This window comes from Mercenaria mercenaria, chromosome 5, assembly GCF_021730395.1.
Source record: "Mercenaria mercenaria strain notata chromosome 5, MADL_Memer_1, whole genome shotgun sequence".
In the NCBI taxonomy this organism is placed as follows: domain Eukaryota; kingdom Metazoa; phylum Mollusca; class Bivalvia; order Venerida; family Veneridae; genus Mercenaria; species Mercenaria mercenaria.
The window spans coordinates 28,359,926-28,375,570 of record NC_069365.1 but is presented as its reverse complement, the minus strand read 5'-3'; the positions used below and the strand labels follow the sequence as shown (position 1 = coordinate 28,375,570).

At 35.5% G+C, this 15,645-nt stretch overlaps 1 long non-coding RNA gene across 1 annotated transcript in view; it reads right to left on the bottom strand.

The window, feature by feature from the left end:
- Positions 1 to 1,430: 1,430 nt before the first annotated feature.
- LOC128556948 (uncharacterized) overlaps positions 1,431 to 15,645 on the bottom strand; it is a 28,703-nt gene continuing 14,488 nt past the window's right edge. The window contains exon 3 of the long non-coding RNA XR_008370931.1: positions 1,431 to 1,470. This is a non-coding gene — a long non-coding RNA (uncharacterized LOC128556948). The remainder of the gene's footprint in view (positions 1,471 to 15,645) is intronic.

Sequence of the window (15,645 nt, the reverse complement as noted above, 5' to 3'; positions counted from 1 at the left end):
CATAAAAAGGGGTATGTAGCAAATTATATACAACATGCATTGATAATGGTCTGTTACACAGAAACTTATTAAAACTTGCAAGAAGTTACTTCTGAACAGGGCCACATACCAGCTTGTTTTCTATACTTTCACAGCCATTGCAGCATTTTGTTCTAAATGCTTGGTCATGCCACATAGCACAGATACAATGCTGCACAATACCATCAAATAATGCTACAACTATTTTTCTATTCCTTTATCCCTGGCACAGTTTGTGCTAATTCTGAAGAAATAATTATATTTCTGGTACAGCATGGAAATTTCCTTTAGTCAAGCGGTCTGATTTATCATATAGTGTTACTTTTACAGAACTCTGCAATTATCTCCCAATTTAGTAAGTAAATCTTGTAGCAAAAACAAAGCACAGTAACACTTTAATTTCTCATTATGCATGACAACAGGACATCAATTCCACATCAGCAATGTGACTTTCCTTTTTCTTGCTGTAATCTGGAGCACTTTTTATGCTTTGCTCAGTGAGGGCTATGTATTGTCTTAAATTATAAACTGTTAAAAATGTCCAATGCACCCTTTCAATATTTAAATGTAATTCTTGGAAGCCCTTTATCTATCAGTCAATGTTATCAAACTATTCAGTGGTTAACATTGCAAGTACACAAAAAACTTCAATATTTAGTTTTCAATACATTAATTTTCTGGATCAATGCTACATAATATATCTTGTCCTGTAAAGTACTTATTGTATCATATTTCGAACAATATTTTACTTTACAAAAACAACTAAAAGATAAAAACTTCAATGGTAAACCCAATCTGAGCAATGGTAAACACAAGAAAATTATCAATGTACTTAAACCTTCTTTGTCAGTCTTTTGAAATTATATTATGCATTTGTTTATGCTGCAGGACCTCTTTATTACAGACAAAGCCTCAGTGCCCCTTTGTTGAAAGATGGAGTTCTTGTTTTACCTTAAGCTAATTACTTCAAATGGAGGATACCATGTCACAGCTGAAAGATAAAATCTACCATTCTGCAATACTCCTCTATCCCCTACTTCTGCCCCCACCCTCACACTGTTCCCTCTCAAAAAATGTTGCAAAAGACAAAGTACATAATGCTTAGGATGTCAGATGGACCTCTACTGACTTCCGCATGTACAGCCAGGAAAAAACCCCTCCATGTTACATTGTTTTTTTGTTGTTGTACAAATGTTTACCGGTATTCTAAGGATTACTTATTTTAAGACTGTGTCTAAGAACAGACAGACAGACAGACAGACAACCTGAAACCAGTATACCCCCCATACAGATTTGTTGTTTGTGGGGTACAAAAAGGTACAAATAGTTTGTAAGTTTATGATAGACTTTGAAGACTTGTGTTATTTTTAAGATGTTATGTTGTTCCCTGGGAATATGACAAATGCTTACTACTTACCCTATATAATCATTATAAACTTGTCCTGCTTTAACCTGAAAATAGAAAAAGGAAGAAAAATGTCAAGTATGAGTATCTAACAATATCATCTTGAATTGTTTGATGAAGAGATAAAAGGAAATTATCTTGCAGTTAAAGTCAATGTGTTTTTCTAGATGATGACTATCATAACTGCACAGGCCAGGATGATGTGAACAATCACTTTACCTCACTTAAACATCAATAAGAATTATCTTTAAGAACGACTTTATACATAACTAAAGAAAGCTCAGATATGACTGTTTTTCTCCAAGAAAAGATTCCGAACTAGGAATTCAGGGGTTTTGAGCTCTGTCAATGTTCCTTTGACCAATACAAATTTTTTTTGGGATAAAATTTCCCTGTATGGATGGTTTACACCAGTCCTGGCACCCAAAAGAAGGGTCTACAGCAGTATCTTGTACAAGTTTCAACAAAGCTTCTATAGCATGTCTCAGTCTATTTGTTGTACAGTGGTTGCTATACTGGAAAGGTTAAATCAGGTGGGAAACAAAATAATCCTCATTGTTGGGAGGTATTCACTTATCAGAGGTGTCATTCACAACAGTTACCTGTATCTCACAAATAATATAATTCAATATTCAAAAGGAGCCGACAACATGGTGTGGCCTCGATTCCACACCGTTCTAACTGGTCAAAACTTCTCAAAATCATCCTCATGTTTTCAATTGTTCTATCTGTTCATAAATGAACATAACTGCACAATGCAATAGTCATGTGATATCAAAGTTAGAATGTTGGAAGTGTTGATCATAAAGAAGATCTCTGCAAGACATTTTTAATGATATGTATATTTTAAATGACAATCATAACTCGATTTTTTTGTCATAATGTTAGTTGGAACAATGTGGAATTTAGATGGCAATGTGTTACCAATGGTAACTATGAAAAAAACTTTGACACGCATGTGATAACAACTGTATAATTTAGCACGGAAAACTGCTGCTAAACTTCAGGTACACCCATTAACACAAAAACCATATTGAATATCTCATCCCAACGCAATGGAAATGTTTGAAAATAAATGATCGCAATCATATAATAAAACCACCAGCGCAAAAAAACAATTAGAGAATAAAGTCTCAAAAACAGCAGAAAAAGTTCAATTTGTAAATTACAAAACTAATGGGTTGGACAAATCTGCTTAATGTTGTCTCTGAAAAACTGACATTTTCATGAAATTCCTAAATATTTCATAACCAAGAATTTTGAGCTTAACTTTTCAAATAACAAGTGTAACAAGGAGCTGCGTTCAATAAACGCTTGATGCCCCCAGTAGCATCCTTGTGGATTGATTGTTGCACCTAAGTCCAACCGAGGTCAAGGTCTCTGTCAAAATGAGGTCTGTGATGTTTGAAGATGAGGATGGTCCACTGTTTACATCTGTATTAGTAGCAATTCATTCTTGTAAGGGGTAATTGAAGCCTAGACGAAACGTCCATTTGGTTGTAACCAAAAGATGGCCCATAATAAGGCAACCCAAGTCCAATATGATGTCAAGGTCAAGTCAAACTGAGGTCATAGTGGTTGATTTCGAGAGCTCAAAGGCAGGGTGCGTCAAGCAAAGGGGCAGGGGGCTGCCCCACAAAGGAGCAAGGTCTGTTTTTTAACAGGAAAGTTTACCGTAGTTGCATTTCCAAATTTTAAGTTATAGTATTCATAACGCTTATGATTATTGCACACTTATCAAGAAAAAAGTGGTAAATGATAACTCACCAAAACGAGTTAACAGAGTTTACAATGGTTTACATTACACTTTGTTTTCTTCTGGTCATAATATCAAGACCTTTTTCTTAAAAATGTCACCAGGATGTCAATTTTTTTCATGTGAATCTGAAATACGAAGGCCTATATGATATTAAGCTTGAAACCATGCAGCATGTTACAGCATAATGAAAAGGTCTGTTTTAGGTCACATTGTTAACTAATATTTATCAAAATTCATTTGATATTGATTAGGTATTTTGTCAATATTTCATTAACAGAAAAGTGCTATAAAACTCTGTAAAAAATATATCCAAAATTAACTATCCGGATACTGGTACACTTTCGGAATGTTGTCTGAAAGCGCTTTTTACTTGGTTTACTTGATGCATTAGGGTAAGCCAGAGATAGTTAATTTAAATTTTGATGTTACTTACCATAAAAAATATGTTGATAGTCAGTTTTTTTCGAAGGAATTATGGAAAAATTGCATACGACATCGGGTGTAATTAGAATCGTGAACGGACATTCTAAACTTAATTTTGATTTAGAAATTCATCAAATTTGTGCTTTTTCCCAGTTGAAATTACGGTAGGATTAGACTGCATTGATTTACACTTATTATTATATTAAACAATGGTCTAATTTAAGGCTTGCATGAAGAAATCGTACAGGGCGCTTTTCACGTGCTCGGTAATCAGCTGTCGCTTACGGGCAATTCATTAATTAGCGCCATTTTGACAGTACAAAGGATCAGTACTCTTTATCGATTAAGTTTAACACTCCATTGATTCTCGCCGACTATGTGCATTCGCCGTGACTTAATTTGCTGATCAAAAAATCGGCGAGGCATGTCTACAGGATAAAGGGCGGGATTTAGCAGAAGATCAAAGGCAAGAGGGGGCATTTTAAGGGCAGCGTGGCGGCAGTTAAAAAGGGCAGGGCGGGGCGCCCGGCTGCGTCGCTCTAGAAATAACACTAGGTCAGGTGATGTCAGAAGATGAGGAATTGTCACAGGTTACATCTGCATTAGTACGAAGTCATTCTAGTAAGGGGTATTGATGCTAGACAAAACGGTCCCATTTGGTTAACCTCGTACAGACGGACAGGACAATCACTGTAATATATTCATGAAAATCAAAATTTATGTTTCATGAATTTCAATTACTAGTTTATGAATTAAAATTCATGTATGATTTTTAATTCATGAACAAGTTCATGAATAAAAAATCATGAGAATCAAAATTTATGTTTCATGAATTTCAGTATTCATGAATTAACATTCATGAATAAATATTCATGAGAATCAAAATTTATGTTTCATGAATTTCAATATGCATGAACTTGTTCATTCATGAAACATAAATCTTGATTCTCATGAATATTTATTCATGAACTATTTCATGAATAAATTCATGAAGTTCATTAACCTTTTTCACAGGGGTAGGAAAGTAGGTATTTACCCATTCATTTATATTTCATCTATAAGACTGTAAAAAGTTTTCTTTAGTTATCAAGCAGAAACTGTTTTCATTCTCGCTATCAATGTGACCTTGACCTTTGAGCTACTAAGCACAAGCAGACATCCTTTTAAGTTTGAAGGTAATAGGCTAAAGCATTTTTTAGTAATTGCACAAACACCATATTCTGTATCAAGGTCAATGTGACCTGGACTTACTCCTCTGACATAGTGTAGTGGTAATCTGACAATAAGTAATTGTTCTACGAAGTTTGAAGACACCAGGCCACAGCATACTTTAGTTAATGACCAAAATACCGACCCTCATAATAATACTGGTCATTTACTAACAGCAGACAATCATTCTATAAAATTTAATGACTGTTGGTCAAGATGTGAAATAGTTGTCAAGTGGAAGTGGTTTTCAATCTAGAGGCCATTGTAACATTGACAACAGGGCTCATCTACTGACCCTATGAAGTCCGCCAACGGTATGCGCAAGAATTCTCTTTTATTGGTCGGAAGCCCTGACAAACCAACAGAGAAAGAAATTGTGTGACTAACAAAGAAAAAAAAATTATACCCACTCTTCTTCGAAGTGGGGTGGGGGACCTTTTAATAAGATGAGAAACTAATAAACAAGTACAAAAGATGCAACAAATTTAAGTCACAGAACTTTCCCTCATACGACACTTAAAACAAAGATAATAATACATCGTAGGAATAGCTAAGTCAAAAAAGGGGCATGACTTAGTAAAAAAGTCAAACAGAGTTATGGAAAATGTGCACTGCATGTCAGTGTTAAGTTCCAATACACTGCCAGTACTGGATACTGAGACAGCAGCTTATAGTACAGACACAGATATGACACTGAGATATGGGTGAGTGCAATAACCTCTATCTATTCATGGAATAGTTGAGTTTAAAAGGTAATGGTTATATTCATTATGTTACTCTGTCATAGAATACTTTTTCATTTTGTAATAATAATCTATCTTGCTGTTATCACACTTTATATCCTGCAGATCACAGTGTGATAACAGCTAGATTAGATTAATTTCTTTATACTGCATTTTCTGCAAACAAGCATAAAATTGACAGTTGAAAACATTATCCAATATCATATAATTTGTACAATTTCTAGAAATTGTAAAAAGGTTATATAACAAGAGCTGTCTGATGACAGCGCGCTCGACTATTCGAAAAATTGACTGTGAATGGGGTCAAAATATTTCCCGGAATATTCAGACAAAAGAAATAAATAGATTAGACAAACATGTTCCTGTATTACTTTGATTTCGGTAGTCTTCCCCACTAAATGGCAATATAAGACCAATTTCAAAGTCCAAAAGGGCCTTATTCAGTCAAAATAGTTATTGTACTCTTGCCTACAGATGGAAATCATAATGATAAAACTGTGTTCGAAGTTTAAAACCCATATGTCAAATGTTTTGACAAAACATGGACTTGTATGAAAACAGAACCAATTTCAAATCCAAAAGGACCATAATTCAGCCAAATTAGATGACAGGTTATTTTTCTCTTTCTACAGATAGAGACTATTATACTAAACAAGTGATAAAAGTTTCAAAGCCATATGTCAAAACACTTTACAAAAAATATGAACTGGTACGAAAAATTTAAACCCAAGATTTCTAAGTCAAAAGGGGCCATAATTCAGCCAAAATCCTTGATGGAGTTATGTACTCTTGCCTATAACTGGACTGGTAATGGTAAACAGGTGTTAAAAGTTTCAAAGCTTTATCTCAAAAGACTTTGTCAAAATTAAAATGGTACGAAATATTAACCGGATTTCAAAGTCAAAAAGGGCCATAATTCAGCCAAAATCCTTGAGGGAGTTATGTGCTCTTGCCTATAACTGGACATGGTGAGGGTTTAAACAAGTACTGAAATTTTTCAAAGCTTTACCTCAAGAGACTTTGTCAATATGAACGGTACGAAAAACTTAACCATGTTTTTCTAAGTCAAAAGGGGCCATAATTCAGCTAAAATCCTTGATGGAGTTATGAAACTCTTGCCTAAAACTGGACATGTGATGGTAAACAGGTGTTGAAAGTTTCAAAGCTTTATCTCAAAAGACTGTCAAATATGAACTGGTATGAAATATTAACCAAGATTTCTAAGTCAAAAAGGGCCATAATTCAGTCAAAATCCTTGATGGAGTTATGTGCTCTTGCCTATAACTAGACATGGTGATGGTAAACAAGTATTGAAAGTTTCAAAGCTTTACCTCAAAAGACTTTGTCAAAATATGAACTGGTACGAAAAACTTAACCATGATTTCTAAGCAAAAGGGGCCATAATTCAGCCAAAATCCTTGATTGGTTATGTGCTCTTGCCTTAAAACTGGCCATGATGATGGGAAAAAAAGTGTTGAAAGTTTCAAAAGCTTTATCTCAAAAGACTTTGTCAAAATGTGGACGGGTTTACGAAAAAACTTAACCAAGGTGTGACGCCGACGCCGACACCGACGCCGACGCCGACGCCGTGGTGTGTAGGATAGCTCTACTTATTCTTCGAATAGTCGAGCTAAAAATCTGTTAATGCAATTATCTGCAACTTTTAAACAATTTACAACCACAACAGCAGAATGCAAGTCAAAAGAGCAGTGTGTGACAATTGTATGGAAAATGAAGCTGCTGTCAATTATATACCATAAAATTCCTAAGTTTTTTACTTTTATTTCCAATTCATTTATGGCCAAACCATATTTGATTATTGCATGAAAACTTAACTTACACAAAAAATAATGATTCACAGACATACAGTAAAAACATCTGTTACAGAAATACTCAATCAACATACTATCAAATGTGGATTGAAATACATAATTATACAGTAAGTTCAAATATGTATATAAACCATATGCTGTTTATGAGTTTATATGTTTATTTTCAAGCTGAATATTTCAGAATACAGTGTATGTAACAGAATAAAATGTGGTAACATTACAGACTAGATGCCCACAGGCAACTTTTCAAGCCCACCCTTTGACCCTAACTGTGACCTTGACCTTTGAGATAGGAACTGGGGTTTGCGCATGACACTCCGTCTCACTGAGGTTAATATTTATGCCAAATACAAACAATATTGCTCCATGCAAATCAAAGTTATGGTCCTGACAAACAAATCCGGACGGACAGACGCAAACACATACACTGAACAGCCATTTGGACGATTATGTCTTTGCTTCCGCAAGCGGGCTTGACAAAAAACAGAATAAACTTTACAGATGTAACAACTGGAAAACCCATGCATCACTAAATACAGAGTACATACAACAACATGAGTAGATCAGCCCCTCACATATAAACCATGGAAAACCCATGCATCACTAAATACAGAGTGCATACAACAACATGAGCAGATCAGCCCCTCACATATAAACCTTGGAAAACCCATGCATCACTAAATACAGATGGAAAACCCATGCATCACTAAATACAGAGTGCATACAACAACATCAGCAGATCAGCCTCCCCAAATAAACCATGGAAAACCCATGCATCACTAAGTGCATACAGAGTGCATACAACAACATGAGTAGATCAGCCCCTCACAATATAAACCAAGGAAAACTCATGCATCACTAAATACAGGGTGCATACAACAACATGAGCAGATCAGCCTCCCACATATAAACCATGGAAAACCCATGCATCACTAAATACAGAGTGCATACAACAACATGAGCAGATCAGCCCCTCACAATATAAACCACGGAAAACCCATACATCACTAAATACAGAGTGCATACAACAACATGAGCAGATTAGTCCCTCACATATAAACCATGGAAAACCCATGCATCACTAAATACAGAGTGCATACAACAACAGGAGTAGATCAGCCCCTCATATATAAACCATGGAAAACCCATGCATCACTAAATACAGAGTGCATACAACAACATGAGTAGATCAGCCCCTCACAATATAAACCAAGGAAAACTCATGCATCACTAAATACAGAGTGCATACAACAACATTAGCAGATCAGCCCCTCACATATAAACCATAGAAAATCCATGCATCACTAAATACCGAGTGCATACAACAACATGAGCAGATCAGCCTCTCACAATATAAATCATGGAAAATCCATGCATCACTAAATACCGAGTGCATACAACAACATTAGCAGATCAGCCCCTCACATATAAACCATGGAAAACCCATGCATCACTAAAAACAGAGTGCATACAACAACATGAGCAGATCAGCCCCTCACAAATAAACCATGGAAAACCCAAGCATCACTAAATACAGAGTGCATACAACAACATGAGCAGATCAGCCCCTCATAATATAAACCATGGAAAATCCATGCATCACTAAATACAGAGTGCATACAACAACATGAGTAGATCAGCCCCTCAAAATATAAACCATGGAAAATCCATGCATCACTAAATACAGGGTGCATACAACATTAGCAGATCAGCCTCTCACATATAAACCATGGAAAATCCATGCATCACTAAATACAGAGTGCATACAACAACATTAGCAGATCAGCCCCTCACCTATAAACCATGGAAAATCCATGCATCACTAAACACAGAGTGCATACAACAACATGATCATAACTCTAGAAAGCATGTGCTTCATCAAAATAACTTAAATATCAAGTACTCTATTCAAACACAAACTAATATAAAACTAAGCATCAACATCTTCGTTTTGGAGAAAAGGCTGTCAGCATTTTCAAAAGCCTACACTCAGACATGTTGATATTTGACAACAATATAGGCTCTCTGTTCCTGTCAGAGACATCAGGATATATACCAACAATTTTGGTGAGAAACCATGCAAACTGACAGAAGCTGCAACTTTACAAACTTTCCTTTTGTTCCTTTCCCATCCTTTAGTTATTTGTACAATATACGATCATCACCTGCTTTGTCCATCACCTACTTTGTCACTACAAGTGTTTGAACTTATGCAGGTGTTTCAAGTAACTATGGTACCTGTGGTCATCAGTTCATTGACAATCATAATGTGCTAGTCATGGTATAAAAGGAGTGGAAAACAAACAACATGGTACTGGGGGAGAGTTGTGGGGTTTTTTTGGCCCAAAACTAACAATCAATTACGTGTTAGGTTAAAAAATTTTTGTATTTTATTTGATCTGTTTAATTTTTCGTGGTTTCAAGATGTCCAAAATATTGTTTAAGATGCGATGGTCAAGATAAAAATAACATGTATCTGATGTTTTTGTTAAATTTATATGATATTATTACATTGTATGCCAGCAAACGGTGTTTTTGTTTAAGAAAAAAAAATTCATTTTGGGTGATAAGCCTTCTTATTATATTACAGTTTGTACATAAGATTTGAATTAGTTTTATCTACTCATATTAAAAGCAATTTGGGTTTCTCCGTTAATGGAGCCTTTTTCCTGGGTTTTTGGGTTCAATTTTTAGAGTTTTCTCTCCATTATAATTATGCAACTCAACAACAGTGCAAGTTTGTCTAAGTTTGTCTAATTTGTTTTGAAAATTAAAGCTTATTGAAACACTCTCGAGTCAACTTCTGGAAAAAAGGACTGGTGTCAAATGATTATGGTTTGACTCCGGTTGGGCTCAAACACCTGACCCACAAAATGGGTGACCAACACACCAATAAGATCACTGCTCAACTAAGTTTGTAGAATATGTAAGTAAACTCAATATTAGAAAAATATTCAATTCCACCGGACTATATATTATAATCTATGTACTTTAAACACACATTAGACCAATTTATGCCTTTAATGAGCAGGTTTGATGAGGGAACAAAACTTACATTATCAGTATCAGTATCACAACATCCACATGAGCAGCATGCTGATGAAGCTGAAACTAGTCCTACACTATCTGATAAACTCCACAAACTTCCCATATAGAATACATAGCTAAAAATCTTCATCATGAAAACACACACTTTCATTATATAAAACTCACTGATGCAAATTTACTGTGAACAACATCAGGAAGTATACAATTCACACTTTGCCGAACTATTTTCAATAGTACAAACTTGGAAAATTTAATAACCAATATTAGATTAAATTCTGCTGCAGGCCAACTCGACTGAATAAGTCATCATAAAATTACCAATACGCAATATATATATGGACAAATTTGTTGACAAACTCGCTATCTGTTAATCAATGAATATAATGAAGGTACATATAAGTTAATGTAACCAAGTTTGCCCAGATAATGAGGCAAAAAACGATAGTTCAGATCATTATTTTACTCTAAAGAGATAAAGTTCAGGCTAAATCTGTCTCCCCAATCTGATTAAAATCATCTATTAATGCTATGCCTTGGATCTGAGGATAGGCTATTGAGAATCACGTTCACCAATCAAACTCTTGCTTTCAACACTTTGAAAGTGAAAGTAGAAATTCGAAAAAATCTAAATTTAACCTATGATTCCAGTTTTCAATATGTGAATATCATGTATGGGTAAGGCTCCCACATTCATGTTTGACTGGTAAACATCTACATTTTTCTACCTGGTTAAACAAAATGATCATCCTTCCAACCAACAAAGTCCTGAGACTGAAACAAGTGTTTTCTGCCTGTTAACAATATTATATGTCTCTTTTTTGGTAAACTGTAAGCCGCCATTTTGCACACTTGCTTGATATGCGAAAAAAATCTGTTATTGGGACAGAACCATAATGTGTAAGAAGGCGCTCTCCACTATTCGGCGATTTGACAGTAAAATGAATTTATGTCTCAATAAGAGACCTCTACTTTAAAAGGAAAATACACACATGCAGATGATGACGGTAAAGATATATTTTGAGTTTCAAATCATTATCTTCTATAGTAAAAATTAAGTATAACAAGAGGACCATGATGGTCCTGAATCGCTCACCTCTTCCCACATGACCCAGTTTTGAGTATGACGTCGTTTTTTTCTATTATTTGACTTTAGTGCCCTAGTTTTTGAGCTCAGTGACCCAGTTTTTACTTGACCTAGATATTATCAAGATAAAAATTCTGACCAATTTTCATGAAGTTTCCGTTGAAAATATGGTCTCTAGAGAGGTCACAAGGTTTTTCTATTATTTGACCTATTGCCCTAGTTTTCGAAGATACGTGACCCTGTTTTAAACTTTATTAGAATCATCAAGGTGAACATTCTCACTAATTTTCATGAAGATCTCATTGAAAAATTGGCCTCTAGAGAGGTCACAAGGTTTTTCTATTTTTTATAACTACGGGCCCTAGTTTTTTGACCGCACGTGCCCCAGTTCGAAACTGACCTAGATTTCATCAAGGTGAACATTCAGATCAATTTTCATGAAGATCCATTGAAAAATTTAAGGCCTCAAAAGAGGTCACAAGGTTTTTTTTATTATTTGACCTCGATCTAGTTTTTTTGGGCCGTGACCCGTTTTCAAACTTTATTAGATATCATCAAGGTGAACATTCTGACCAATTTTTATGGAGATCCATTCATAAGTATGGCCTCTAGAGAGGTCACAAGGTTTTTCTATTTTTAGATCTATTGACCTAGTTTTTGATGGAAAATGACCCTGTTTCGAACTTGATCTAGATATCATCAAGATGAACTTTCAGACCAACTTTCTACAGATCCCATGAAAAATTATGGCCCTAGAGAGGTCACAAGGTTTTTCTATTATTTGACCTACTGACCTAGTTTTTGATGGCACGTGACCCTTTTTGGGAAAACTTTACCTAGATATCATCAAGGTGAACATTCTGACCAATTTCATGAAGATCTCATGAAACATATGGCCTTTCTAGGGAGGTCACAAGGTTTTCTATTTTTAGACCTACTGACCTAGTTTTTGACCGCCGTGACCCAGTTTCTAAACTGCCCTAGATATCATCAAGATGAACATTCAGACCAACTTTCATACAGATCCCATGAAAAATATGGCCTCTGGGAGGTCAAAAGGTTTTTTCTATTATTTGACCTACTGACCTGTTTTTGAAGGCATGTGACCCGTTTCAAACATGACCTAGATATCATCAAGGTGAACGTTTTGACCAATTTTCATGAAGATCTTGTGAAATATTTTGGCCTCTAGAGAGGTACAAGGTTTTTTTTTTATTTTTAGCCCTTTACTGACCTTTTTTTTGCCCGCATGTGACCCAGTTTCGAACTTGACCTAGATATTTCAAGATGAACATTCTGCCCAAATTTTTTCATGAAGTTCTTGTGTAATATATGGCCTCTAGAGAGGTCAAAATTTTTTTTCTATTTTTAGACCTATGACCTAGCTTTTGACCGCACGTGACCCAGTTTAGAACTTGACCTAGATATCATCAAGAGAACATTTGACCATTTTCATGAAGTCTTGTGAAATTTTATAGGCCTCTAGAGGGGTCAAAAGGTTTTTCTATTTTTAGACCTACTGACCTAGTTTTTGATGGCACGTGACCCAGTTTCGAACTTGACCTAGATATCATCAAGATGAACATTCTGACCAACTTTCATAAAGATCCCATGAAAAATGTGACCTCTAGAGTGGTCACAAGCAAAAGTTTACGGACGCCGCACGGACGGACGACGGAGGACGGACACCGCGCGATCACAAAAGCTCACCTTGTCACTTTGTGACAGGTGAGCTAAAAAGGGCATAATTTGGTCAAAAATACAAATCAGAGTTATGGGGACATTTACTACACATGCAGATTATGATGATAAAGACACATTTTAAGTTTCAAGTCATTATCTTTTAAAGTACCAAAGATATGTCTATAAATGAAGCTTTTGAAAAAATTTAACATGAAAATAATTCCCAGTATAACAACTTGGTGACCTTGACCTTGGGTATAATGGGCCCAGCCCCTGCATATATTTTGTTTGTATGCTCGACAATGTTTATGCGAACTTACAGTAAGATATAAGCAATAGTAACAAAGATGTGACAGAAAAACAAAGGTTGCCGAAAAACTTTAACCTTAAAAATAACCTAAGTATAACACATTGGTGACCTTGACCTTGGGTATAATGGGTCCGGCCCCTGCACATACTTTGTTTGCATGCTGAACAATGTTAATGTGAAGTAACAGTAAGATACTTAAACTGTCACAGGAGTGATGAATACCCCCACAATACGGTCTTGTCACAGAAGAATGGCAACCATAAGAAAGACATGGCAACAAGGTGCAATTTAAATCAAACTTGACCTGTATTTTATGATGTTACACCTGTGTACCAAAATTTATCTAAATCTGTCAAACCTTTCATGAGTTATTGTCTGGCAACCACCAGTTTGACAAATTTTAAGTTGGAAAGGGGCTATAACTACATATAGGTGGTTGTAGACAAAGTCTAACTTTATCTGTATTTTATGATGTCACACCTGTGTACCAAAAACATATAATCTGTCAAGAACTGTCACTGGAGTGTTTAATGACTCCAATGGTAGATGAATATTGCACAACAGTTTGAGTCTGTATTAAAAAAAATATCAAATAATAAGAGAGGTACAGATAAAATGTATCAAAACTCTGTACAAGTATAATTCTAAGCAAAAAGGGGGCATAACTCAGGAAATATTGGTGCAAGAGTTATGCACCTTGTGTCATATGATGTGGGTGATGATGTGGAAAAACTACTTCAAGTCTGAACAAATGCATTTCGTAATAACTGAGATATAGTGAAAATGCATCTAAATTAACCTTAAATTCTAAGTAAAAGGGGGCATAACTCATGAAAAACAGGTGTCAGAGTTATGCACCTTGTGTCACATGATGTGGGTGATATGGTGGAACATCTTTAAATCAAATCCATTTAGTAATAACTTAGTAACAAGAGGACCATGATGGTCCTGAATCGCTCACCTCTTCCCACATGACCCAGTTTTCAGTATAACGTCGTTTTTTCTATTATTTGACAGAGTGACCTAGTTTTTGAGCTCATGTGACCCAGTTTTGAATTTGACCTAGATATTATCAAGATAAAAATTCTGACCAATTTTCATGAAGATCTCATGAAAAAAATGACCTCTAGAGAGGGCACAAGGTTTTTATTTTTATAATACTGGCCTAGTTTTTGACCGCACGTGACCCCGTTTCGAAACTGACCTAGATATCATCAAGGTGAACATTCAGATCAATTTTCATGGGAAAATCCATTGAAAAATATGGCCTCTAGAGAGGTCAAAAGATTTTTCTTTAAATTTTTGACCTACTGACCTAGTTTTTGACCGCAGTTGACCAGTTTCAAACCTGACCTAGATATCATCAAGATGAACATTCAGACCAACTTTCATACAGATCCCATGAAAAGTTTGGCCTCTAGAGAGGTCACAAGGTTTTTATATTATTTGACCTTCTGACCTTGTTTTTTAAGGCACGTGACCCAGTTTCAAACTTGACCTAGATATCATCAAGGTGAACATTCTGACCAATTTTCATGAAGATCCATTCAAGGGTAAAGGCCCCTAGAGAGGTCAAAGGTTTTTCTTTTCAAGAAAATACTGACCTAGTTTTTGACCACAGTTGACCATTTCAAACTTGACTAGATATCATCAAGATAAACATTTCAGACCAACTTTTTATACAGATCCCATGAAAAATATGGCCTTAGGGAGGTCACGTTTTTTCATTATTTGACCTATGACTAATTTTTTTTGGCACGTGACACACTTTCGAACTTGCTAGATATCATCAAGATGAACATTCTGACCAATTTTTATGGAGATCCATTCACAAGTATGGCCTCTAGAAGGGTCACAAGGTTTTTCTATTTTTAGACCTACTGACCTAGTTTTTGACCGCACATGACCCTGTTTCAAACTTGACCTAGATATCATCAAGATGAACATTCAGACCAACTTTCATACAGATCCAATGAAAAATATGGCCTTTAGAGAGGTCACAAGGTTTTTCTATTATTTGACCTACTGACCTAGTTTTTGATGGCACGTTAACCACTTTCGAACTTGACCTAGATATCATCAAGATGAACATTCAGACCAACTTTCATACAGATCCCATGAAAAATATGGC